The sequence below is a fragment of the Citrus clementina genome, unplaced genomic scaffold (genome assembly GCF_000493195.1).
Source record: "Citrus clementina cultivar Clemenules unplaced genomic scaffold, Citrus_clementina_v1.0 scaffold_6, whole genome shotgun sequence".
Lineage (NCBI taxonomy): Eukaryota > Viridiplantae > Streptophyta > Magnoliopsida > Sapindales > Rutaceae > Citrus > Citrus x clementina.
Window position 1 is genome coordinate 4,761,320 of NW_006262139.1, and position 26,380 is coordinate 4,787,699.

General features: G+C 35.8%; 2 non-coding genes across 2 annotated transcripts; one reads left to right on the top strand and one right to left on the bottom strand.

Moving 5' to 3' along the window:
* The first annotated feature begins 8,605 nt into the window (after window positions 1-8,605).
* On the top strand, window positions 8,606-8,709 carry LOC112097472. Its single transcript, XR_002905004.1, has one exon. It is a non-coding gene; the product is annotated as a small nucleolar RNA R71 (small nucleolar RNA).
* Window positions 8,710-13,169: 4,460 nt separating this feature from the next.
* Window positions 13,170-13,276, bottom strand: LOC112097543. Its single transcript, XR_002905074.1, has one exon. It is a non-coding gene; the product is annotated as a small nucleolar RNA R71 (small nucleolar RNA).
* Between the last annotated feature and the right edge of the window lie 13,104 nt (window positions 13,277-26,380).

Below are 26,380 nucleotides of genomic sequence, written 5' to 3' on the forward strand. Positions count from 1 at the left end.
ATTAAAAACAGTTTGGACGCTCAGGATTGCGCCACGTCATCAGTCAACAGTCCACGGTTTGACCACGTGGATGAACAGTAACACAGTTTGACTCGGATGAACAGTAACGCGGTTTGACTCGGATGAACAGTAATGCGGTTTGGTTGAAAATAATCCTGTGTGATGCATGTACCGTTCGCGAGATTTTTCATCCACTGATATGCTACCACGTCACCATCAACAATACATAAGAATTTTAGCCCAACAGGATCGTGACACCTCATCAGTCAATGCCACATCATCGATCCGTCTATGTGAACAGTGTTGTGAACAGTAACGTAGTTAGTACCGTACACGTGAATAGTACCGTACATATGAATAGTGCCATTTTTCCTTTTATGCTCCTCCTAAGATTTTCGACCGTCCTGAGTTCAAAAGTGATGTCCGTTTTGCCGTCTGATCTCTCCTTTATTGTGAAATGACTATAATGCTCCTAAAATACATAAAATACTTAATTAAAATAAAACACATGTAATTAAATCACAAGAAGGTTAAATACATAAAAGTAAGGGTTGTTAGTAAGACTTGAAATGTAAAATGACGGTTTTCTCCTTTATAAATATGCATTTTCTAACACTCAACACACCCCCCAACCAGCTTATTGCTAGTCCCTAGCAAATAAAGCGATAACAAAATTCAAATTCAAAATGATTTTTTTTTTTGAAACACTCGTATTTATTCAATCAAATTAATGATAGCAATCAAATAAAAGTATAAGCATTATCTCCAGTCTAAAGCAACATCACACCCACATCAACCATCCACATGAATTAGCCCAGTAGATTTTGTTATAGCTACTTTCAAGAATGACATGTCAAACCCCAAAATCTCACTGGAAGTAGTGACACTCTCACAAATAAATTAAACCCAATAAAAATAGTCACTCCAATTAATGGTAATTGAGAGAGAAAATAATAAAGAAGTGATATCACATGCTCTCACCAAGATGAAATAAATATGCCCTCAGCTTAGAAATAATACAATCTCAAGTCAAATAAAATGTTAGTCAACCCACTTTATTTATCTTTTTTTCTTTTTAATTATGCATCACTACATCTTTTTTAGCCCATATAACTAGCTTCTACTTCGGACTATAGTTCCCTAAAATCAAGAAGGACTTTTATTAGGACGTAACGTAGGCTAGGGACATGGTTAACAAAGAAGGAAAATAAGGAAAACAAAGTGTATGTTTGAGAAAAATGCAGAGAATTTTTTTTTTTGGAAGTTGCAAGGTGGATTTCACCTATTATTGTTATTTTTATTCTTTTGAAACAACAACTTTTGTTTTGTTTTTTTTTTCTCTTTTTTTTTTGCTTTTATTTGGCACAACTTCACTGAACAAAATAATTATTTACATTTTTCTCAAACATAAATAGGTGATAGACCTTATAAGACATCGGGTAATACTCCAAATTGGAGTGGGTCAAGATGATAAGTTGACAAAGAAAAGGTTTTTTTTTTTTTTTTAAAGGCTCAAAAGGGTTAACTATGGATATATCACAAAAGGGATGGCTAAAAAGGCTCAAACGGGACAAAGATGGCCTTTCCATCGTCTTTTAGGGCTCTAAATAATCATCCATATCTACTAGTTAGATGGGCCTCCCAATGTAGCAACACACATTTTTTTTTTAAGGGTTAACTCAAAAGAAATCTAAAGATCGTATATAAAATAATAAACTGTTAAGCTAAAGCACACAAACAGAAAAATAATAAAATAATAATGATGCTACTGTTACCATCATTATTTGGACGCTCCAACACAAAGGTCCAGGGGTCTGGCTCCGGTCTATAAGCTTGTAACAGATCAAGTAGCTCATTAGCAGTGTGAGCACAAATAAAGAGTTTTTTCACATTAGCAGGAATGAAATAGTTTTTTATTGCATGGTTAAGAAATGCGATAAAGCCATCATAAAAGTTATTGACATTTAACAAACCGATGGGTTTCTGGTGGATGTGGAGATGGGCCCAAGATGCTAGTGTGATAAGTGCCTCTAGTGTTGCAAGATCTCCTGGAAGGAAAATAAAAGCATCAGCATGATTAAGCATTTCAGTTATTCTTTCTTGTATACCTGAGACAACTAACTCTTCTCCAATTGATGAGTCAGACGAACTGCCCAACGGTTTTAGGACTCTTGGGATGATGCCTAACACTTGACTTCCTTTGACAAAAGCTGCTTCAGAGACCATTTTTGATAACCCTCGGTTACCTCCTCCATACACCAAGTGTAATTTTCTCGCTGCTATGCTTCGACCAAGATCTATGGCTGCCTCAACGAACTCTTTATGTTTGCCATATGTAAATCCAGAAAGTACACAAATGTTCTTGAATTGTCTATTGGGAGTAGCTGACATTGTGATACTTCTCAAAAACAATTTGTGAGTGCTTGACAAAAAAGAAATCACATTTAAGAGTCTCGGTGATAGTGGGTCATGGTTGTGTATGAGGTAATATGTCAGTGTCAAATAACGCGTAAAGCACGTGGCTCGCAAGTCAAAAAGAAAACAGTAAAAAGGAAAAAGCAAACAGTAATAAAATTATTAAAGACAATAATGCAAACAATAAGACAATAGTGAAATAAAATAACAATAAAGTAAAAGGATATTTACAGGTAGTTGCGACTGTGGCTCACATCTTCCTCTGGTTTTACGTCCAAAAATGGCTTGAACGCCCTCTATGGGTCGAGGATAGGCTTCCTATCCAGTTTTCTTATAAACTGACAAACAGGGTCGTTTATAGTCAGATTCCCGAGACTATATCGTGCATGCTCTTTCTGGAATAATGGCCATAACTGGAGAATCGCTCCTTGCACATATCCACTGGGATGCGTTTCAAGAGACAAAAGGATATCATCCAATGACTCCTTATTCAAGCCATCCCTAATGAATTGAATCTTATCTTCCCTGTTATCAGACATCATTCCTAAAGAACATGGGTTTTTATTGCAACTCATTCTGGCACACTTATGACAAGCAACAGAAATTCTTCGAGCTCGTCGTTTTCTTGCATAATTTCCTTTACCACAACCAGGCATGTATGCAATAAATTTTGGAGGTAACTCACCTGCCGATCGTACTTTAGCCTCGATTAACCAACGGATGTCAGCAGGTATGTTATTCCTCATGAATAATCGCATGCGTTCGGACCGAGCTTTATAGATCGTAAGGAGGGCATTCTGAGGAAGTGAAGGGAATCGCTTGTGAAGCTTCGCTAGAATCTCGTTTCTGTCCATACCTTCGCCTCAGAATATCAGTTATTATGGGAAACTGAAGTAACCGACTTGATTGTCACGGAGTACCGTTATCCGCCACTTCACCGGGGTAACAAACTAAAGCACACAAACAGAAAAACAAATTAAAACACACAAAGAAAATTAAAATCGTCCTCTTATTGAATTTACCTCAAGCTCCAACTGGATGTCGTAGACACTTCTCTCAATGTCTCTGAGTTGGCTTTCTAAACCCTCAACATAGGCTACTAACTCTAGTGGTTGTAGAGCCCAAATGCGATGTGTTTTACAAAATTGAATCTGCCTGTTGAGATGAGTTTTGACACGTTGAAGTGGTTTAAGAATGTTCAGGAGGAACGGTCTAAGTAAGGTACTCATGGTTAAAAACGATAAAAGAAAACTTAATGGTAAAATAAATACACTTATGCAAAAACAATTTCAATTAGCAAGAGAATAATAATAAAAAGAACGAAAGAAAAATCAAATCAACGAAAAGAAAAAAAATCAATTCAAATTTGGTGGGTCACTCAAATTTATTTCGGTGTTTTCTCCATGTGATTGGTATTCTAGATATGGCTTTAATCTTTGACCATTAACTTTAAACGTGACACCGTTCTTTGGGTCCTTAATTTCAATTGCCCCATGTGGAAAAACAGTATGTACAATAAAGGGACCAGACCAACGAGAGCGTAACTTACCTGGGAATAGGTGCAAGCGAGAATTGAATAAAAGCACTTTCTGTCCTGGAGTGAACGATTTTCTCATAATTTGCTTATCATGGAAGACTTTCATTCGTTGCTTGTAAATCTTGGCATTTTCGTATGCATCATTGCGAATTTCTTCAAGTTCTGCCAGCTGTAATCTTCTTTCTGAGCTGGCTTGCTGCATGTCAAAATTGAATTTCTTGATGGCCCAATATGCACGATGCTCGAGTTCCACAGGTAGGTGGCAAGCTTTTCCATATACTAGCCTGTAGGGTGACATCCCAATCGGGGTCTTGAAAGCCGTTCTATATGCCCATAAGGCATCCTCAAGTCTTAATGACCAATCTTTTCTGTCCGGCCTCACCGTTTTTTCTAATATGTGCTTTATTTCTCGATTGGATATCTCAACTTGGCCACTGGTTTGCGGATGATACGGAGTCGCCACTTTGTGTGTGATTGAATACTTTGTCAAAAGAGCTTTGAATGCTTTGTTACAAAAGTGGGCACCACCATCACTGATTATTGCTCGAGGGAATCCAAAGCGCGACACAATGTTGCTTTTCAAAAATCCTATCACCACCTTGTGATCATTGGTCCTACATGGAATTGCTTCTACCCATTTTGATACGTAGTCAACAGCAACCAATATGTATTGATAGCCAAAAGACGGGGGAAAGAGTCCCATGAAGTCGATACCCCATACATCAAAAATCTTAACCACTAAAATTGGATTTAGTGGCATCATATTCCTTCGCGTAATGCTCCCCATTCGTTGACACCTATCACATGAAGAACAGAAAGTGTAAGCGTCTCGAAATATAGTTGGTCAATATAAACCACATTGTAAAACTTTAGTTGCTATTTTCTTAGCACTGAAATGGCCTCTACAAGCTTGTTCATGGCAGAATGAAAGAATATTCTAAATTTCACTTTCTGGGACACATCGTCTAACAATTTGCTCTGCACAATACTTGAACAAATACGGGTCATCCCAAAAGAAATTCTTTATTTCTGCAAAGAATTTAGCCTTGTCTTGCTTGGTCCAATGCTCTGGAAGTTTACCTGTAACAAGATAATCAACTATATCAGCATACCAAGGTAATACTTCCACACTCATTAATTGTTCATCTGAAAATGACTCATTTAATGGTAATGGTTCTATAATTGTGTCAAAATGGAGACGAGAGAGATGGTCCGCCACAACATTTTCTGTCCCTTTCTTATATTTGAATTCCAAGTCAAATTCCTGCAAAAGTAACACCCAACGAATTAGTCTAGCATTTACATCTTTCTTTGTGAGAAGATATTTAAGAGCAGCATGATCTGTGAACACGATTATTTTACAACCAATGAGATAAGATCGAAATTTTTCCAATGCAAACACTACTGCTAGCATTTCTTTTTCAGTAGTTGAATAGTTCAACTGTGCATCATTCAATGTCATACTAGCATAATAAATAACATGGGGAATTCGATCAACTCTTTGTCCTAATATTGCTCCTACTGCATAATCAGATGCATCACATTGAGTTCAAATGGTAAGCTCCAGTTCGGGGCCTGAATGATGGGTGATGATGTCAACAACTGTTTTAATTTTTCAAACGCCATAAGACATGAATCATTAAAGATAAAAGGTACATCCTTAGCAAGTAAATTGCATAAGGGTCTAGAAACTTTGCTAAAATCTTTAATGAAACGTCTATAGAAACCAGCATGCCCAAGGAAAGATCTTACTTCTCTGACTGTTTTGGGTGGAGGAAGATTATAAATGAGATCCACCTTGGCTTTGTCAACCTCAATACCTTTGCTCGAAATGATGTGACCGAGAACAATACCTTGTTTTATCATAAAATGACATTTCTCCCAATTTAAGACCAAATTCTTCTCGATACATCTCTGCAGAACTAGTGTTAGATGATGTAAACATTAATCAAACGAATCACCAAAGACAGAAAAATCATCCATAAAGACTTCAAGGAATCGTTCAACCATATCAGAAAAAATGCTCAACATGCATCGTTGAAATGTAGCAGGTGCATTACATAAACCAAATGGCATTCTCCTATATGCAAATGTGCCAAAAGGGCAAGTGAAAGTAGTTTTCTCTTGATCTTTTGGTGCTATGGGAATCTGATTATATCCTGAGTAGCCATCTAGAAAGTAATAAAATTCATGTCCTGCTAATCTATCAAGCATTTGATCAATAAATGGTAAAGGAAAATGGTCTTTACGTGTGACAGAATTCAACTTTCTATAATCAATGCATACACGCCATCCTGTAGTCACTCTAGTGGGTATCAATTCATTATCAACATTGGTAACTATTGTGACTCCTGACTTTTTGGGGACGACTTGTAGAGGACTGACCCATGAAATATCAGAAATTGGGTAAATGATACCAGCATCTAATAGCTTAAGGACTTCTGTTCTAACAACTTCTTTCATATTAGGATTTAACCGACGTTGCATTTCCCTAGTAGATTTAGCATTTTCCTAGTAGATTTAGCATTTTCATCAAGGTGAATGTAATGCATGCAGTCTACTGGGTTTATACCTTTGATGTCTGCTATGGTCCATCCTAATGCCCCTTTATGCTCTTTTAAAACATCCAACAACTTACCTTTTTGTTTGTCATTGAGGGATGATGAGATGATTACCGGCAGAGTACTTTTTTCTCCCAAAAATGCATATTCCAGAGTGTTGGGTAATGGTTTGAGCTCGAGTTTCGGTGGTGATTCTGATGATGGGATGAGTTTCTTCTCTGATGGTGCTAGTTGTTCAACTCTTGACTTCCATTTATTAGTGTCCATGGATGGTGCTGAGTCAAGCAGGGCGTTGACCTCATCGACCGATCTGTCAATATCAAAATCCAAACCAAAGTGAGTTAAACATGTTTGTAAAGGATCATCACTAAGGTTTGAAACAAAAGTATCATCAACTAATGCTTCAATTAAATCCACATCAACAATTCCATCATCTGCACTGTGAGGTTGTTTGGCAATGTTGAAGATGTTAAGCTCCATAGTCATGTTGCCGAAGGACAACTGCATATTTCTGGTCCTGCATTGAATGTGAGCATCCGCAGTTGCCAAGAAAGGTCGGCCTAGAATAATGAGGATGTGCTTCCTTGAATCCTGTATTGGTTGAGTGTCAATTACAATGAAATCAACAGGAAAATAAAAATTGTCTACCTGGATAAGCACGTCCTCCACAATACCACGAGGTATTTTCGTGGACCGATCTGCAAGCTGTAACACCACTGGAGTTGGGTGTAATTCTCCCAGTCCAAGTTTCACGAATACAGAGTAAGGCAAAAGATTTACACTAGCTCCTAAATCCAACAAAGCATTCTCAATTGTGTGGTTCCCTATACTACATGAGATAGTGGGGGAGCCTGGGTCTTTGCATTTTAAAGGAATTTTATGTTGGAGGATAGAACTAACATTTTCTGTTAAAAATGCCTTCTTTTGAACATGCATATTTCTTTTTTTAGTACAAAAGTCTTTAAGAAACTTAGCATAAGATGGAACTTGTTTTATAGCATCAAGCAAAGGAATGTTAACACTTACCTATTTGAAGATTTCAAGAATCTCACCTGTGGATTTTCCCTTTTTTCCTTTCGCTAACCTCTGAGGAAATGGAGCTTTCGGAACGTATTCTCGTGGGTTGGTTTCTTCTTTCTCCTCCGGTGATGATTCCTCAACATTCATAGGTACAATTTGATTTTTTTTTGTCACCGGCATCTCCACTTTGTTGTCGACTTCTTTTCCTTTTCGCAAGGTCATTACTGCTTTGACTTCTCCATGCTGCTGTAGTGAACTGGTACTTGCTTCATGCACTCCTTTAGGGTTAGGCATTGGTTGACTTGGAAATTTACCTTTCTCAACGGTCATTGCCAAGGTCTGAACTGAAGAAGCAAGTTGTCCCACTATCTTCTCAAGGCTTGAAACTGATTGGGCTTGTGAATTGAAGCCTGCTCTTAACTCATTTCGTAGTCCATCAATGGTGCGGTTCTGTTGCTCAATCGTGGAGTGAGTAACATTCTTGAAATTCTGAAATGCATCCTCCCATGGTCTGGGCTGAGTGTAGTTTTGGTTCTGGTTCTGATTGTATGGTCTAAATGGTGGCTGAGATGCTTGAGGAATTTGCGGAATTGGTTGCATTGGTGGAGCTGGAGCTGCTGGTCTATTTTGTTGGAATCCTTGAGACCATGAAAAATTGGGGTGGTCTCTCCATCCAGGATTATATGTGTTGGAGTATGGGTTGTAATTCGATGGTTTTCTTATTAAACCTATGGCATTGGCTTGATCTGAGTATGAGTCATGGTCATGTGATTCTGTTGATTTAGCAGTCGATAACGATGCTATTTGTCGAGCAAGACCTTCAACCATCTCCTTGACTTCTTTGACTCCCGAAGTTGACTCGCCAATTTGAACCTCATTTACTCCCTTAATTCTTCTAGTATTCCTGAGTGATCGACTCTGTTGTTGGGAATTATCTGCTTGTCGCTGGAAAAATTCCCAAATCTCTGATGCACTTTTTGACATTAGCTCTCCTCCACTTGTTGCCATTAGCCATTCTTGCACATTTGGTAGTAATCCCTCCAAAAAGTATTGGCATTGGTGCCATTTCTCGTACCCATGATGTGGACACTTCAAGAGTAGCCCATTGAATCACTCCCATGTTTCGAAAAATTGCTCGTCTTCTCTCTGTGTAAACTCTGAAATTTCCCTGCGAATAGCATTGGTTTTATGCACTGGGAAATATTTATTCAAAAATTTAGTTACCATTTGTTCCCATGATGCAATGCTATTGGCAAGCAATGTATTAAGCCATGAACGAGCTCTATCCTTTAAAGAAAATGGGAATAATATGAGTTTAACATCATCGTCTGAAAATTTTTCATATTTAAAAGTTTGACAAATGGCATGAAAATCATTCAGATGATTATATGGGTCCTCATTTTCTAAGCCATAGAATGTGGGGAGACAATTTAGCACACTAGGTTTTAGTTCAAAACTTCTAGCAGCTACATTTGGGTATCTTATGCATGATGTGCTCAAATTAGCTAAGGGACTAAAATAGTCCTTAAATGACCTCTCTTGTGGTGCTTGTAAATCCATTCCAAATTTATTTTTAATGTGCTTTTGTGTGCGAAGTGTTTTTTCTAATTCAAGGTCTATAGGTTCAAGATTAGGTAATAATGACCTACGACCATGCATGCAAAACAAATAAAATAAAAATAAAGACGGGAATAAAACAAATAAAAATAAAGAAAAGGGAGAAATTATGATACTAACCTTATTGCGCTATTACAACCTTTCTATAAAAATACACAAAAATAAATACGTCAAATAAATTAACTAAAAATTAAATTAATTAAATAAAAAAAAATTGCAAAGAAAAATAAATTGAAAATTAAATCACAGATTTTTAAAGAAGAGAAAAAGAAAGAAATACTAACCTTTAAATGTAGATTCACTTTTTTTTCTTTTTTTTTAATTAAAAAAAATAGAATAAAAGAAATAAAAGAAATTATTAAAAAAAAATTAATTTTATGAATTAAAATTACTTACCTCCCCGGCAACGGCGCCAAAAACTTGTTGTGTAAATTTTAATGTACTCGCAAGCGCACGAATCTATTGTAGTATAGACTAATGGTGACGAGTGTCGATCCCACGAGGAGGTGGATTTTAATTATATATAGAATTAATTTTGTAAATGGGTAGTTGGATTTATGGTGGAAATGATTTGGAATATGCTAATACTTAAATTAAAATGGCGAGAATAAATTCTAAAATTGGAATTGCAATGGAGAGAATAAATTGAAGAGAAAATCTATTAAATTGACGTACTTGGGTATCTGGATCCGTATCAACATGCATCATGGGCTAAATAATCCGTATTAATGCCAATTAAATCATGATGGGGAATCCACACCTCATGAACCACGCTCTAATCAATATGGTGCTAAGGGCTTATCGTGCCAAATAATAATAACCTTGTACTAGAGGGCCGGTGAAACCAAGGCGGTACTAGACAAGAATATTATTATTTGTCGACGAGAAGTCAAAACATCCACAAAAACTAGAGGGGAAGAGAAAATAAATTTACCAAATTAAGCCCATGACACATGTTGAGACTTCACCTTCAACCCAAGCTTGAAAGAAAATTAGCCACTCATAATTGAACTAGGGGCAAAATGGGAATTTATTAAAATAAGAAGAAAATACAAGATGGAGAAGGAATTACAGAAAATGGAGTCCAAAAATGGATTCAGAGATATCAAATTAGGGGGGGGCGGCCCTTTTTTTATAGATACATGGAGTAAATTATGGCCATCGGATTAAAAACAGTTTGGACGCTCAGGATTGCGCCACGTCATCAGTCAACAGTCCACGGTTTGACCACGTGGATGAACAGTAACACTGTTTGACTCGGATGAACAGTAACGCGGTTTGACTCGGATGAACAGTAACGCGGTTTGACTCGGATGAACAGTAACGCTGTTTGGTTGAAAATAATCTTGTGTGATGCATGTACCGTTCGCGAGATTTTCATCCACTGATATGCTGCCACGTCACCATCAACAATACATAAGAATTTTAGCCCAACAGGATCGTGACACCTCATCAGTCAATGCCACATCATCGGTCAATGCCACGTCATTGATCCGTCTATGTGAACAGTGTTGTGAACAGTAACGTAGTTAGTACCGTACACGCGAATAGTACCGTACATATGAATAGTGCCATTTTTCCTTTTATGCTCCTTCTAAGGTTTTCGACCGTCCTGAGTTCAAAAGTGATGTCCGTTTTGCCGTCTGATCTCTCCTTTATTGTGAAATGACTATAATGCCCCTAAAATACATAAAATACTTAATTAAAATAAAACACATGTAATTAAATCACAAGAAGGTTAAATACATAAAAGTAAGGGTTGTTAGGAAGACTTGAAATGTAAAATGACGGTTTTCTCCTTTATAAATATTCATTTTCTAACACTCAACAGTTATCATGGCACTTTTAGACTTAAATCAATACTACTTAGAGAGTAAATTATGTGTTTCTATTGCATTTTTGTTACATTTTTTTTATAAATAATCATTTTAGTCAATCTTAATAAGTTTTGCTCAATTTAAAGTAATTTGTGCTCAAATTGTGTGCATGATTGTAGGTTTTCAGAAGCTTATAATTCATGGAAGGAATGTTGATGTAATAGGCTTGCAAAAATGAGGAAGAACCTAACTACAAAAAAATTGAAACAAATCTGGAACAATACAGTTGTTGTAGCTGTTACTGTAGCAATATTGCTGTAGTCGTTGCTGTAGCAATCCTGGAACAACAACATAGAAAATTCTGCGCAGGATAACTGCAGAATTGCGATCTACAATTTCCTAATCTGACTTATGCGCACCCCTAGGCTTCCGTTTACCCTAATTTTCAACTATAAAATAAGCACACATCATAAGGAATAAGGAGAGTCATCACCCAAGGAGAAAAACACAAAGAAACAAAAGAAAAACAAGATTGAAGAGAGAGATTAAGGGCTGCACAAGAGAATTTGCATAAATCAATTGGGAGCTCAATCCTTCTTATTCTTCTCTTGTTTTAGTGTTTTCTATTTATTCATGGGGATGTGTTTCATGGCTGAAACTTTGTTCTTTATTTTTCTTTTGCAAACCATGAACTAAATTTATTTGTGGTTGAGTGATAAACAATCTTGATGGTTTATTGACTGAATATATGTGTTGCTGAATGTTTGCTGTAGCAGTTTGTTTTGATAGTATTTATTTTTATTCATTATTTTGATTGATCACCCATTTAATGATACAAGTTAGGAGAGAGCCGCAAAAGGACCTGTCTTAGTGGAACATATAAGAGCAATACTTGGTTTTAGATTGAGTTTCCTGGATTGAGTTTAACTTATTCCAAAAGGGCCATGCTTAATCTAAAATTAGTAATGAACTGGACATAGGGATTCACCTTGTAGGGTAAATAGAACCTAAGCATGAAATGCTATATCTTATGTTGGCATAACAACTGATCACTGTTAGGTTGCATATAGATATAAGATATCCAACATGCGACGGTTGAGGATACATAAGGATTCTGCCTAGTGCTGTAGCAAATACTGCAGCAACCGAGCCAACCATTAGAAAATAGTCAAGACTATTAGGAGAGTTTTACTCAACTACTATATATTCCCATTAGTTTTATCCTTGAGCTTGACATGATAGTTTACTTTGTTGCATTTTATTTATTGCGTTTTTATTTTAATTAGTACATTAGTTTCATTAATTGTTTATTTTATTTTAGCACAAAATCTGCACTGTTAAGATTGTTGTAGCAAATCTGATAACATCAATCCCTGTGGAGACGATCTTGAATACTCATTACTTTATTACTTGTTGTGTACACTTGTATATTGACACCAATAGCATTAGTATTTATACACCAACAAGTTTTTGGCGCCGTTGCCGGGGATTGATTGTTCATTATGATTTGTGAAATTAGTTTTAACGGTGCTAATATTTTATTTTATTTTAATTTGTTTATTTTGTTGACATAGATGATCTAGCAACCCTTGCATGCGCAAATATAAATCTGTTGACTTCCAGTTTGATCCAGAAATTGAAAGAATTGCAAGGAGATTGAGAAGAGAGCATCGGGAATTACAAGCTGCTGTAGCAATTGATGATTTGCAAGGTTTGAGAAACTTGAATCGTAGAGAGGGGATACAACCAGTCAATGTACATGAAGGTCTGAATGGACATTGTGTTCAAAGGCAACCAGGGAACAACAACATTATTCACATGGCGAGTGATAGAGATAGAGCCATTCGAGACTACGTAGTGTTGACTCCTCAATCCATACATCCGGGAATAGTTAGACCAGACGTTCAAGCTGACAATTTTGAGCTCAAACCAGTGATGTTTCAGATGCTACAAACAGTGGGATAATTTAATGGACTGCCATCAGAAGATCCTCATCTACATCTTAAGCTATTTTTGGAAGTGAGTGATGCTTTTAAGATTGTTGGAGCATCGCAGGAAGCATTGAGACTCAGACTTTTCCCATTTTCTTTGAGCGATCGAGCAAGAGCATGGTTGAATTCTCTACCACCAGATTCTATCACTACATCGAATGACTTGGCTGATAAATTTTTGATGAAATACTTCCCGCCAACCAAGAATGCAAAATTGAGGAATGAGATTACATTTTTCCATCAACTTGAAGATGAGAGCTTGTATGATGCATGAGAAAGATTTAAGAAGTTACTTAGAAGATTTCCTCATCATGGTATTCCTTGTTGCATACAGTTGGAAACTTTCTATAATGGTCTCAACCAAAGCACTGGATTGATGGTGGACGCTTCAGCAAATGGGGCCTTGTTATCTAAGTCTTACGATGAGGCTTATGAAATTTTGGAGAGGATAGCCAACAATAACTATTAGTGCCCATCAACCAGACAAGCTGCAGCAAGAGGAACAGCAGGAGTCCATAACGTAGATGCCTTGACATCATTGTCAGCCCAAGTAACTGAAGGACAACATTTGTCCATGAGGTTCCTAAAAACGCAATTTTTGTGCAATAAAATTAAAACGGATGGCGGAAGCTCTAGAAACCTCGGATAGGCTTCATTCAAAAATGAAAATCAAGAGGAAAGATTGAAGTTTAATTACTTCACTTGTAGTTTCAAAAATGACTTTGTGAAGTAGGAGAAAATGACTGAAAACAGCAAGTTACGAACACTGTCCAGAAAATAAACCTCTGCACGAACAGCTTCTGTTTTGCCACGATTTGAGATCCTTAAAACACCCCAATTGTGATGCCTCTAGTTAGTCCACACTTAGAAATGTTCTAGGAGTTCATAGGATTTGGAATCACGAAATTTCGTTTAGAAATGAGAGAGATAATGAAGAAACATGAATGCTAGTTCATGATGATTCATTCCACCAAATAAAGCCATCATTATCTTCAATAATGGCACCAAACATTATCATGTGCTAGACCCACCAACTAAGCTATTATTTATTGAATGTGATCTTATCACTTCAATAATTTATTTAATCAAATAAATAAATAGCTAAATTAATTAATTTTGTCTTTAATTAATTAATCTCATTTTGATCAAATCAAATGGTTAAATGTGGGCTTCTTTTGTGACATGTTCTAATGCTTTCTCTTAATCCATATTAGGTCCAATAAAAGCCCAAAATTCTAAATCCAAAATTGGTCTAGAAGTCCATAATCATATATGAACCAGAACATGTCCAAAATGGTCATTTTACGTGCTTGATATTATACATAATGTTTAATTAAGGATTTATGAAATTTATTTTTTTCCTTAAACTATTTATGGAACATCTAAATTTCTATCTTAAATCATATTTAAGATATATATATATATATATATATATATATATATATATATATATATATATATATATATATAAAATACTTTGATAGTAAGGCTGGGGTTTTGTTAAATCCCATGGTTTGAAAAACTAGCCTTTAGGAAAAAACTTTGAAATTGCTTGGAAAGGATCAGTGTGGTAAAATCCATCTTCCATAGTTAAAACATTTTGAAAATGAGTTTTATCATACCAATCGGAGGTTTTCTTTGAAAGAGTTGGCTGGGAAAGAACAACAGTTTGGCTTTGAGAAGAAGACTTTGTAATTTCTTTAGAAGTTGGTTTTTCTTCCTCAGGGATCTGAGAAAGGGCTTTAGATTTTGAAATGCCTTATAAGGCAAGCATAAGCTCAGGGGACCTTGTAATGGATTCCATCCACTCTTTGACTTGTTGCTCAAAGGAGATGGATTTGTATTGGGTTTCTTGTTGTTCTCCAACCATTTCAATCCAGGATTAATGGGCATGGCAGAAGAAAGTATTTTTTCTTTAGAGGGAGTAGTTTGGGATTCTATGGGGTTCTTTGTAGGTCCGGTATCTTTGAGAACAACTTTACCTTTGTTTTTCTTCGGCGACATTATCTGTTTTGCAAAAATTCCCGAGTTAGAAAATCGGGAACAAAATTTGTATCTCCTTTAATATATTTAATATCAAAATAAAAAACACTTAAAATGGCTTGCCATCGTGCAAAAATTTGTTTTGATGCAATATTTTGAACATCTTTTTCCAAAACATGTTTTGCAGCTTTGCAATCAATTTTAAGTAGAAATTTTTGATTTAATAAATCACTTTGAAATTTTGTAATGCATAAAACAATGGAAAGGATTTCTTTTTTGATAGTAGAATAATTTTTCTGGCAATCATTCCAATGTGCAGAAACATATTGTACTATCTGTTCTTTATCATTTTCTTTTTGCTTTAATATGCCTCCATAACCTAAATCAGATGCATCAGTTTCAACAATTTTAGGTAATGTAGGATTAGCAAGATATAAACATGGGATGCTTTTTACAGAATTCTTTATAAGCTTTACAACCTTGGTATGTTCATCTGTCCAAGGAACATGTTTTTTCTTTAATCTATCATGCAAGGGTTTAGACATCCTATTAATGTTAGGACAGAAATCAAGAACATAATTTAAACTTCCAAGAAATCTTTGTAATTGGTTTTGTCAAGAATTTTATTAGGGAATTTATCTGCAAACAAAAGGGATCGCTCGATTGGAGTGATTGTTCCTTTAGAAATATGATGACCAAGGAATCTGACTTTCGTTTGAAATAAAGAAACTTTAGAACTAGAGATTGCCAATCCATCCTTTCTGGTGGCAAAATAAAAAGTCTTTAAATATTTAAAATGTTGATCGATTGAATTTGAAAATATCAACACATCGTCAATGTAAACAATGCAAAAATCAGCATAAGGATTATAAATATCATTCATAATTCTTTGAAATTCTGAGGGTGCATTCTTTAAACCAAAGGGCATAACAGTCCACTCATACTGTCCAAATGGAACAGTAAAAGCAGTTTTGTAACGGTCATTAAGATGAATTTGAATTTGCCAAAAACCAGATTTCATGTCGAATTTTGAAAAAATAAGAGCAGAACATAGTTTTTGAAGTAAATCCTTTTTATTAGGTATTGGATACCTAATCCATTTTAGGGCATTATTAAGAGGTTTGTAGTTTATAACTAATCTAGGAATGCCTCTTTCAATTTCAGAATCTTTATTAACATAAAAAGCGGCACAAGACCATGGAGATCTTGACTTAACAATGAGTCCTTTTGACTCTAAATCTTTGATTTCATTTTTGCAATGTTGTTCCAATTCCATGTTCATCTGGATTGGACGTGCTTTAGTGGGGATCTGTCTTTCATTAAAAGAAGTTTCATAAGGTAGATCTACTATGCGTTGTTTTCTGTTCCAAAAAGCAGAAGGTAGATCAGTACAAATTTCTTTTTCAATGAGAGTTTTAAAATCAGAAATCTTTCTTTTAATGAAATCACTTTGTAATTGGTTTTCAATTCTTTGTAAGTTTAAATCCTTTTGTAAAAACATTAGATCACACTGTTTTGATTTAAGTAGGTTATTTATTCTGTTTTGATAAACAGAACAGGCTTTAACAATATTCAAATTCCTTGTTTTAGGTTTTTCAATAAAAGGGAAAACAAGTTTTTTATTTTTTGCTTTGAAGGATATACTATCGTAATTGACAGTATATGGAGTTATAAGATTTATAAAAGGAGTTCCTAAAATGATGGCATGATGTATGTCATTTGTAAGAACAAAAGAAGTGTTAAATTCAAAACCATCATTATGGATTGAGGCTTCAACTTTAGAACTGACATTAAGTTTTGAATTATTGGCGGCAGAAAGTCTTTCTTTAGTTTTCTCATGAAATCTTTTGGGGACGATGTCTTCTCTAATGCAATTTAAATCGGCGCCAGTATAAAAAAGGGTAATGGCATCCATTGCAAAATCATCAGAGAAGATTAAAGTGACTTTAATCAAATACTTTCTTGTGGTGATTTGTTTTAACACAAATAGAAAATCATTGGGAATAGATTCAATGTTTTCTAAATTTTGATCATTGTTATCACCATTATCAGAATTGGATTCATTATTCGAAGTATCTTGTAATTGTTTTTGTAAAAGGTTTTTTGTTTTTCTTTCAAATCCTTTATTTCAAGTTTAATGTCTTTGATTTCTTTTTGAAGATCTTGGATAGTGGGTGTTGACTTCTTTGTTTTCTTTTTATCTAAAATCTGAGTAAGATCATAAGAATTCTTTTTAACAATTGGGACTTTAGAGGTTTCGGCTTTATTAAAATCCAAAGTTTTCAAAAGCTTATCAAGATATTCTTTTTAAAGGCTTAGATCAGAAATATGCTTTATGTTGTGCAAATTTTAATGTACTCGCAAGCGCACGAATCTATTGTAGTATAGACTAATGGTGACGAGTGTCGATCCCACAAGGAGGTGGATTTTAATTATATATAGAATTAATTTTGTAAATGGGTAGTTGGATTTATGGTGGAAATGATTTGGAATATGCTAATACTTAAATTAAAATGGCGAGAATAAATTCTAAAATTGGAATTGCAATGGAGAGAATAAATTGAAGAGAAAATCTATTAAATTGACGTACTTGGGTATCTGGATCCGTATCAACATGCATCATGGGCTAAATAATCCGTATTAATGCCAATTAAATCATGAGGGGGGAATCCACACCTCATGAACCACGCTCTAATCAATATGGTGCTAAGGGCTTATCGTGCCAAATAATAATAACCTTGTACTAGAGGGCCGGTGAAACCAAGGCGGTAATAGACAAGAATATTATTATTTGTCGACGAGAAGTCAAAACATCCACAAAAACTAGAGGGGAAGAGAAAATAAATTTACCAAATTAAGCCTATGACACATGTTGAGACTTCACCTTCAACCCAAGCTTGAAAGAAAATTAGCCACTCATAATTGAACTAGGGGCAAAATGAGAATTTATTAAAATACGAAGAAAATACAAGATGGAGAAGGAATTACAGAAAATGGATCCCAAAAATGGATTCAGAGATATCAAATTAGGGGGGAGAGGCCCCCTTTTTATAGATACATGGAGTAAATCATGGCCATCGGATTAAAAACAGTTTGGACGCTCAGGATTGCGCCACTTCATCAGTCAACAGTCCACGATTTGACCACGTGGATGAACAGTAATGCGGTTTGACCCGGATGAACAGTAACGCAGTTTGGTTGAAAATAATCTTGTGTGATGCATGCACCGTACGCGAGATTTTTCGTCCACTGATATGCTGCCACGTCACCATCAACAGTACATAAGAATTTTAGTCCAACAGGATCGTGACACCTCATCAGTCAATGCCACATCATTGGTCAATGCCACGTCATCATCCGTCTATGTGAACAGTGTCGTGAACAGTAACGTATACAGTACCGTACACGTGAATAGTACCGTACATGTGAATAGTGCCATTTTTCCTTTTATGCTCCTCCTAAGGTTTTTGACCGTCCTGAGTTCAAAAGTGATGTCCGTTTTGCCGTCTGATCTCTCCTTTATTGTGAAATGACTATAATGCCCTTAAAATACATAAATTACTTAATTAAAATAAAACACACGTAATTAAATCACAAGAATGTTAAAAACATAAAAGTAAGGGTTATTAGTAAGACTTAAAATGTAAAATGATGGTTTTCTCCTTTATAAATATGCATTTTCTAACACTCAACACACCCCCCAACCAGCTTATTGCTAGTCCCTAGCAAATAAAGCGAAAACAAAATTCAAATTCAAAATGATTTTTTTTTGAAACACTCGTATTTATTCAATCAGATGAATGATAGCAATCAAATAAAAGTATAAGTATTATCTCCAGTCTAAAGAAATATCACACCCATATCAACCATCCACATGAATTAGCCCAGTAGACTTTGTTATAGCTACTTTCAAGAATGACATGTCAAACCCCAAAATCTCACTGGAAGTAGTGACACTCTCACAAATAAATTAAACCCAATAAAAATAGTCACTCCAATGAATGGTAATTGAGAGAGAAAATAATAAAGAAGTGATATCACATGCTCTCACCACGATGAAATAAATATGCCCGCAGCTTAGAAATAATACGATCTCAAGTCAAATAAAATGTTAGTCAACCCACTTTATTTATCTTTTTTTTTAATTATGCATCACTACATCTTTTTAGCCCATATAACTAGCTTCTACTTCGGACTATAGTTCCCTAAAATCAAGAAGGACTTTTATTAGGACGTAACGTAGGCTAGGGACATGGTTAACAAAGAAGGGAAATAAGGAAAACAAAGTGTATGTTTGAGAAAAATGCAGAGATTTTTTTTTTTAAGAAGATGCGAGGTGGATTTCACCTATTGTTGTTATTTTTATTCTTTTGAAACAACAACTTTTGTTTTGTTTTGTTTTTTTTTTTTTGCTTTTATTTGGCATAACTTCACTGAACAAAATAATTATTTACATTTTCTCAAACATAAATAGGTGATGGAACTTATAAGACATTGGGTAATACTCCAAATGGGTCAAGATGATAAGTTGACAAAGAAAATGATTTTTTTTTTTAAAGGCTCAAAAGGGTTAACTATGGATATTTAATAAAAGGGATGGCTAGAAAGGCTCAAACGGATCAAAGATGGCCTTTCCATCGTCTTTTAGGGCTCTAAATAATCATCCATATCTACTAGTTAGATGGGCCTCCAAATGTAGCAACACACTCTTTTTTCTTTTTTTTTTATTTTACCATTTTTTAAGGGTTAACTCAAAAGAAATCTAGAAATCGTGTATACAATAATAAACTGTTAAGCTGTATAAAGAATGGGCAAAATGGTTACTCTCCAAGAAAAATGATAGGCTCAAAAACTCACTTGGTACTTATTATGACATGTTCATTCCTTCAAGCAACTCATATTTGTCTCCAACATCAACATGTAGAGTAGCAAACATAATGTAACATCACTTAAGACCAAAGATAATACAAGTACTAAAATTTGAAATTAATCATGTCATCCAATATTAAAACAAACCACACATTTTTTTTTTAAACAACATTCTACCCCCCAACCTATTCTAAACATGAAAGGAAAATATGCATGTAGAAATGTGAAAATGATGCATAAAAACTAATTAGAAAAGTTACACGTAAAATGATAGAAAACGAAAATGATTTTTTTTTTTAAGAAGGTGCGTTTCTAGAGGAACTACATGCCATATTCAGCCATCTTCGACTCAAAAGTTGGAAAATGTATATTTATAGAGGAGAAATTAAAAAGAAGAAAAATAAACATAAACACATAATAAAGAAAAAGAAAATGTCTGAATTTTTTTTAAAGTTTTTTTTAATTTTTTTTAAAACGATGAAGATGCATTTCTAGAGTCACTACACTCCATATTCAGCCATCTTCAACACAAAAAGTTAGCAACAGTTAGTTTCTACAACAAAAAATTAGTAAAAACTTAACCAAAATTCCACAATTGTCGATTATTCCCTCCCCCCAACCAGAACAAAACATTGTCCTCAATGTTTGAAAGGAAAGAAGTAGAGTTTAGAAGACATCACCTGGGTGGTGCAACACAGAAAACAATATTTACAACCGGAGAGTTAAATCTAATTTGTACTTCTTACTGCGGCTACTGTTACCATCATTATTTGGGCGCTCCAACACAAAGGTCCAGGGGTTTGGCTCCAGTCTATAAGCTTGTAATATATCAAGTAGCACATTAGCAGTGTGAGCACAAATAAAGAGTTTTTTCGCATTAGAGGGAATGAAATAGTTTTTTATTGCATGGTTAAGAAATGCGATAAAGCCATCATAAAAGTTATTGACATTTAACAAACCGATGGGTTTCTGGTAGATGTGGAGATGGGCCCAAGATGCTAGTGTGATAAGTGCCTCTAGTGTTGCAAGATCTCCTGGAAGGAAAATAAAAGCATCAGCATGATTAAGCATTTCAATTATTCTTTCTTGCATACCTGAGACAACTAACTCTTCTCCAGTTGATGAGTCAGACGAACTGGCCAACGGTGTTAGGACTCTTGGGATGATGCCTAACACTTGACTTCCTCTAACAAAAGCTGCTTCAGAGACCATTTTTGATAACCCTCGGTTACCTCCTCCATACACCAAGTGTAATTTTCTCTCTGCTATACTTCGACCAAGATCGATGGCTGCCTCAACGAACTCTTTATGTTTGCCATAGGTAAATCCAGAAAGCACACAAATGTTCTTGAATTGTCTATTTGGAGTAGCTGTCATTGTGATACTTCTCGAAAAACAATTTGTGAGTGCTTGACAAAAAAAATCACATTTAAGAATCTTGGTGACAGTGGATCACAGTTGTGTATGAGGTAACATGTCAGTGTCAAATAACGCGTAAAGCACGTGGCTCGCTAGTCAAAAAGGAAACAGTAAAAGGGAAAAAGAAAACAGTAATAAGGAAAAAGCAAACAGTAATAAATTTTTTTAAAGACAATAATGCACACAATAAAACAATAGTGAAATAAAATAACAGTAAAGTGAAAGGATATTTACAGGTAGTTGCGACTGTGGCTCACATCTTCCTCTGGTTTTACGTCCAGAAACGGCTTGAATGCCCTCTATGGGTCGAGGATAGGCTTCCTATCCAGTTTTCTTATAAACTGGCAAACAGGGTCGTTTATAGTCAGATTCCCGAGACTATATCGTGCATGCTCTTTCTGGAATAATGGCCATAACTGGAGAATCGCTCCTTGCACATATCCACTGGGATGCGTTTCAAGAGACAAAAGGATATCATCCAATGACTCCTTATTCAAGCCATCCCTAATGAATTGAATCTTATCTTTCCTGTTATCAGACATCATTCCTAAAGAACATGGGTTTTTATTGCAACTCATTCTGGAACACTTATGACAAGCAACAGAAATTCTTCGAGCTCGTTGTTTTCTTGCATAATTTCCTTTACCACAACCAGGCATGTATGCAATAAATTTTGGAGGTAACTCACCTGCCGACCGTACTTTAGCCTCGATTAACCAACGGATGTCAGCAGGTATGTTATTCCTCATGAGTAATCGCATGCGTTCGGACCGAGCTTTATAGATTGTAAGGAGGGCATTATGAGGAAGTGAAGGGAATCGCTTGTGAAGCTTCGCTAGAATCTCGTTTCTGTCCATACTTTCGCCTCAAAATATCAGTTATTATGGGAAACTGAAGTAACCGACTTGATTGTCACGGAGTACCGTTATCCGCCACTTCACCGGGGTAACAAACTAAAGCACACAAATAGAAAAACAAATTAAAACACACAAAGAAAATAAAAATCGTCCTCTTATTGAATTTACCTCAAGCTCCAACTGGATGTCGTAAACACTTCTCTCAATGTCTTTGAGTTGGCGTTCTAAACCCTCAACATAGGCTACTAACTCTGGTGGTTGTAGAGCCCAAATGCGTTATGTTTTACAAAATTGAATCTGCCTTTTGAGATGAGTTTTGACACGTTGAAGTGGTTTAAGAATGTTCAGAATGAACGGTCTAAGTATGAGACTCATGATTAAAAATGATAAGAGAAAACTTAATGGTAAAATAAACACACTTATGCAAAAGAATAATAATAAAAAGAAATAAAGAAAAATCAAATCAACGAAAAGAAAAAAAAATCAATTCAAATTTGGTGGGTCACTCAAATTTATTTCGGTGTCTTCTTCATGTGGTTGGTATTCTAGATATGGCTTTAATCTTTGACCATTAACTTTAAACGTGACACCGTTCTTTGGGTCCTTAATTTCAATTGCCCCATGTGGAAAAACAGTATGAACAATAAATGGGCCAGACCAACGAGAGCGTAACTTACCTGGGAATAGGTGCAAGCGAGAATTGAATAAAAGCACTTTTTGACCTGGAGTGAATGATTTTCTCATAATTTGCTTATCATGGAAGACTTTCATTCTTTGCTTGTAAATCTTGGCATTTTCGTATGCATCATTGCGAATTTCTTCAAGTTCTGCCAGCTGTAATCTTCTTTCTGAGCTGGCTTGCTGCATGTCAAAATTGAATTTCTTGATGGCCCAATACGCACGATGCTCGAGTTCCACAGGTAGGTGGCAAGCTTTTCCATACACTAGCCTGTAGGGTGACATCCCAATCGGGGTCTTGAAAGCCGTTCTATATGCCCATAAGGCATCATTAAGTTTTAATGACCAATCTTTTCTGTCTGGCCTCACCGTCTTTTCTAATATGTGCTTTATTTCTCGATTGGAGATCTCAACTTGGCCACTGGTTTGCAGATGATACGGAGTCGCCACTTTGTGTGTGATTGAATACTTTGTCAAAAGAGCTTTGAATGCTTTGTTACAAAAGTGGGCACCACCATCACTGATTATTGCTCGAGGGAATCCAAAGCGTGAAACAATATTGCTTTTCAAAAATGCTATCACCACCTTGTGATCATTGGTCCTACATGGAATTGCTTCTACCCATTTCGATACGTAGTCAACAACAACCAATATGTATTGATGGCCAAAAGACGGGGGAAAGGGTCCCATGAAGTCGATACACCATACGTCAAAAATCTCAACCACTAAAATTGGATTTAGTGGCATCATGTTCCTTCGTGTAATGCTCCCCATTCGTTGACACCTATCACATGAAGAACAGAAAGTGTAAGCATCTCGAAATATAGTTGGCCAATAGAAACCACATTGTAAAACATTAGTCGTTGTTTTCTTAGCGCTGAAATGGCCTCCACAAGCTTGTTCATGGCAGAATGAAAGGATATTCAGAATTTCACTTTCTGGGACGCATCGTCTAACAATTTGGTCTGCACAATACTTGAACAAATACGAGTCATCCCAAAAGAAATTCTTTATTTCTGCAAAGAATTTGGCCTTGTCTTACTTGGTCCAATGCTCTGGAAGTTTACCTGTAACAAGATAATTAACTATATCAGCATACCAAGGTAATACTTCCACATTCATTAATTGTTCATCTGGAAATGACTCATTCAATGGTAATGATTCTGTAATTGTGTCAAAATGGAGACGAGAGAGGTGGTCTGCCACAACATTCTCTGTGCCTTTCTTATCTTTGAATTCCAAGTCAAACTCCTGCAAAAGTAACACCCAACGAATTAGTCTGACTTTTGCATATTTCTTTGTGAGAAGATATTTAAGAGCAGCATGATCCGTGAATATAATTATTTTACAACCAATGAGATATGATCGAAATTTTTCTAATGCAAACACTACTGCTAGCATTTCTTTTTCAGTAGTTGAATAGTTCAACTGTACATCATTCAATGTCATACTAGCATAGTAAATAACGTGGGGAATTCGATCAACTCTTTGTCCTAATACTGCTCCTACTGCATAATCAGATGCATCACACATGAGTTCAAATGGTAAGTTCCAATTCGGCGGCTGAATGATGGGTGATGATGTCAACAAATGCTTTAATTTTTCAAACGCAACAAGACATGAATCATCAAAGACAAAAGGTACATCCTTAGCAAGTAGATTGCATAAGGGTCTAGAAACTTTGCTAAAATCTTTAATGAAACGTCTATAAAAACCAGCATGCCCAAGGAAAGATCTTACTTCTCTGACTGTTTTGGGTGAAGGAAGATTAGAAATGAGATCCACCTTGGCTTTGTCAACCTCAATACCTTTGCTCGAAATGATGTGACCGAAAACAATACCTTGTTTTACCATAAAATGGCATTTCTCCCAATTTAAGACCAAATTCCTCTCGATACATCTCTGCAAAACTAGTGTTAGATGATGTAAATATTGATCAAATGAGTCACCAAAGACAGAAAAATCATCCATAAAGACTTTAAGGAATCGTTCAACCATATCAGAAAAAATGCTCAACATGCATCGTTGAAATGTAGCAGGTGCATTACATAATCCAAATGGCATTCTCCTATATGCAAATGTGCCAAAAGGGCAAGTGAAAGTAGTTTTCTCTTGATCTTTTGGTGCTATGGGAATCTGATTATATCCTGAGTAGCCATCTAGAAAGCAATAAAATTCATGTCCTGCTAATCTATCAAGCATTTGATCAATAAATGGTAAAGGAAAATGGTTTTTACGTGTGACAGAATTCAACTTTCTATAATCAATGCATACACGCCATCTTGTAGTCACTCTAGTGGCTATCAATTCATTATTAGCATTCGTAACTACTGTGACTCCTGACTTTTTGGGGACAACTTGTACAGGACTGACCCATGAACTATCAGAAATTGGGTAAATGATACCTGCGTCTAATAGCTTAAGGACTTCTGTTCTAACAACTTCTTTCATATTAGGATTTAACCGACGTTGCATTTCCCTAGTAGATTTAGCATTTTCATCAAGGTGAATGTAATGCATGCACTCTACTGGGTTTATACCTTTTATGTCCGCTATGGTCTATCTTAATGCTCCTTTGTGCTCTTTTAAAACATCCAACAACTTACCTTTTTGTTCGTCATTTAGGGATGATGAAATGATTACCGGCAGAGTACTTTCTTCTCCCAAAAATGCATATTCCAATGTGTTGGGCAATGGTTTGAGCTCGAGTTTCGGTGGTGATTCTGATGATGGGATGAGTTTCTTCTCTGATGGTGCTAGTTGTTCAACTCTTGACTTCCATTTATTAGTGACCATGGATGGTGCTGAGTTAAGTAGGGTGTTGACCTCATCGACCGATCTGTCAATATCAAAATCCAAACCAAAGTGAGTTAAACATGTTTGTAAAGGATCATCACTAAGGTTTGAAAGAAAAGTGTTATCAACTATTGCTTCTATTAAATCCACATCAATAATTCCATCATCTGCATTGTGAGATTGTTTGGCAATGTTGAAAATGTTCAGCTCCATAGTCATGTTGCCAAAGGACAACTGCATATTTCCAGTCCTGCATTGAATGTGAGCATCCGCAGTTGCCAAGAAAGGTCGGCCTAGAATAATGGGGATGTGCTTCCTTGAATCCTGTATTGGTTGAGTGTCAATTACAATGAAATCAACAGGAAAATAAAACTTGTCTACCTGGATAAGCATGTCCTCCATAATACCACGAGGTATTTTTGTGGATCGATCTGCAAGTTGTAACACTACTGGAGTTGGGTGTAATTCTCCAAGTCCAAGTTTCACAAACACTGAATAAGGTAACAGATTTACACTAGCTCCTAAATCCAACAAAGCATTCTCAATTGTGTGGTTCCCTATACTACATGAGATAGTGGGGGAGCCTGGGTCTTTGCATTTTCAAAGAATTTTATGTTGGAGTATAGAACTAACGTTTTCTTTTAAAAATGCCTTCTTTTGAACATGCATATTTCTCTTTTTAGTACAAAGGTCTTTAAGAAACTTGGCATAAGATGGAACTTGTTTACTAGCATCAAGTAAAGGGATGTTAACACTTACCTGTTTGAAGATTTCAAGAATCTCACCTGTGGATTTTCCCTTCTTTCCTTTTGCTAACCTC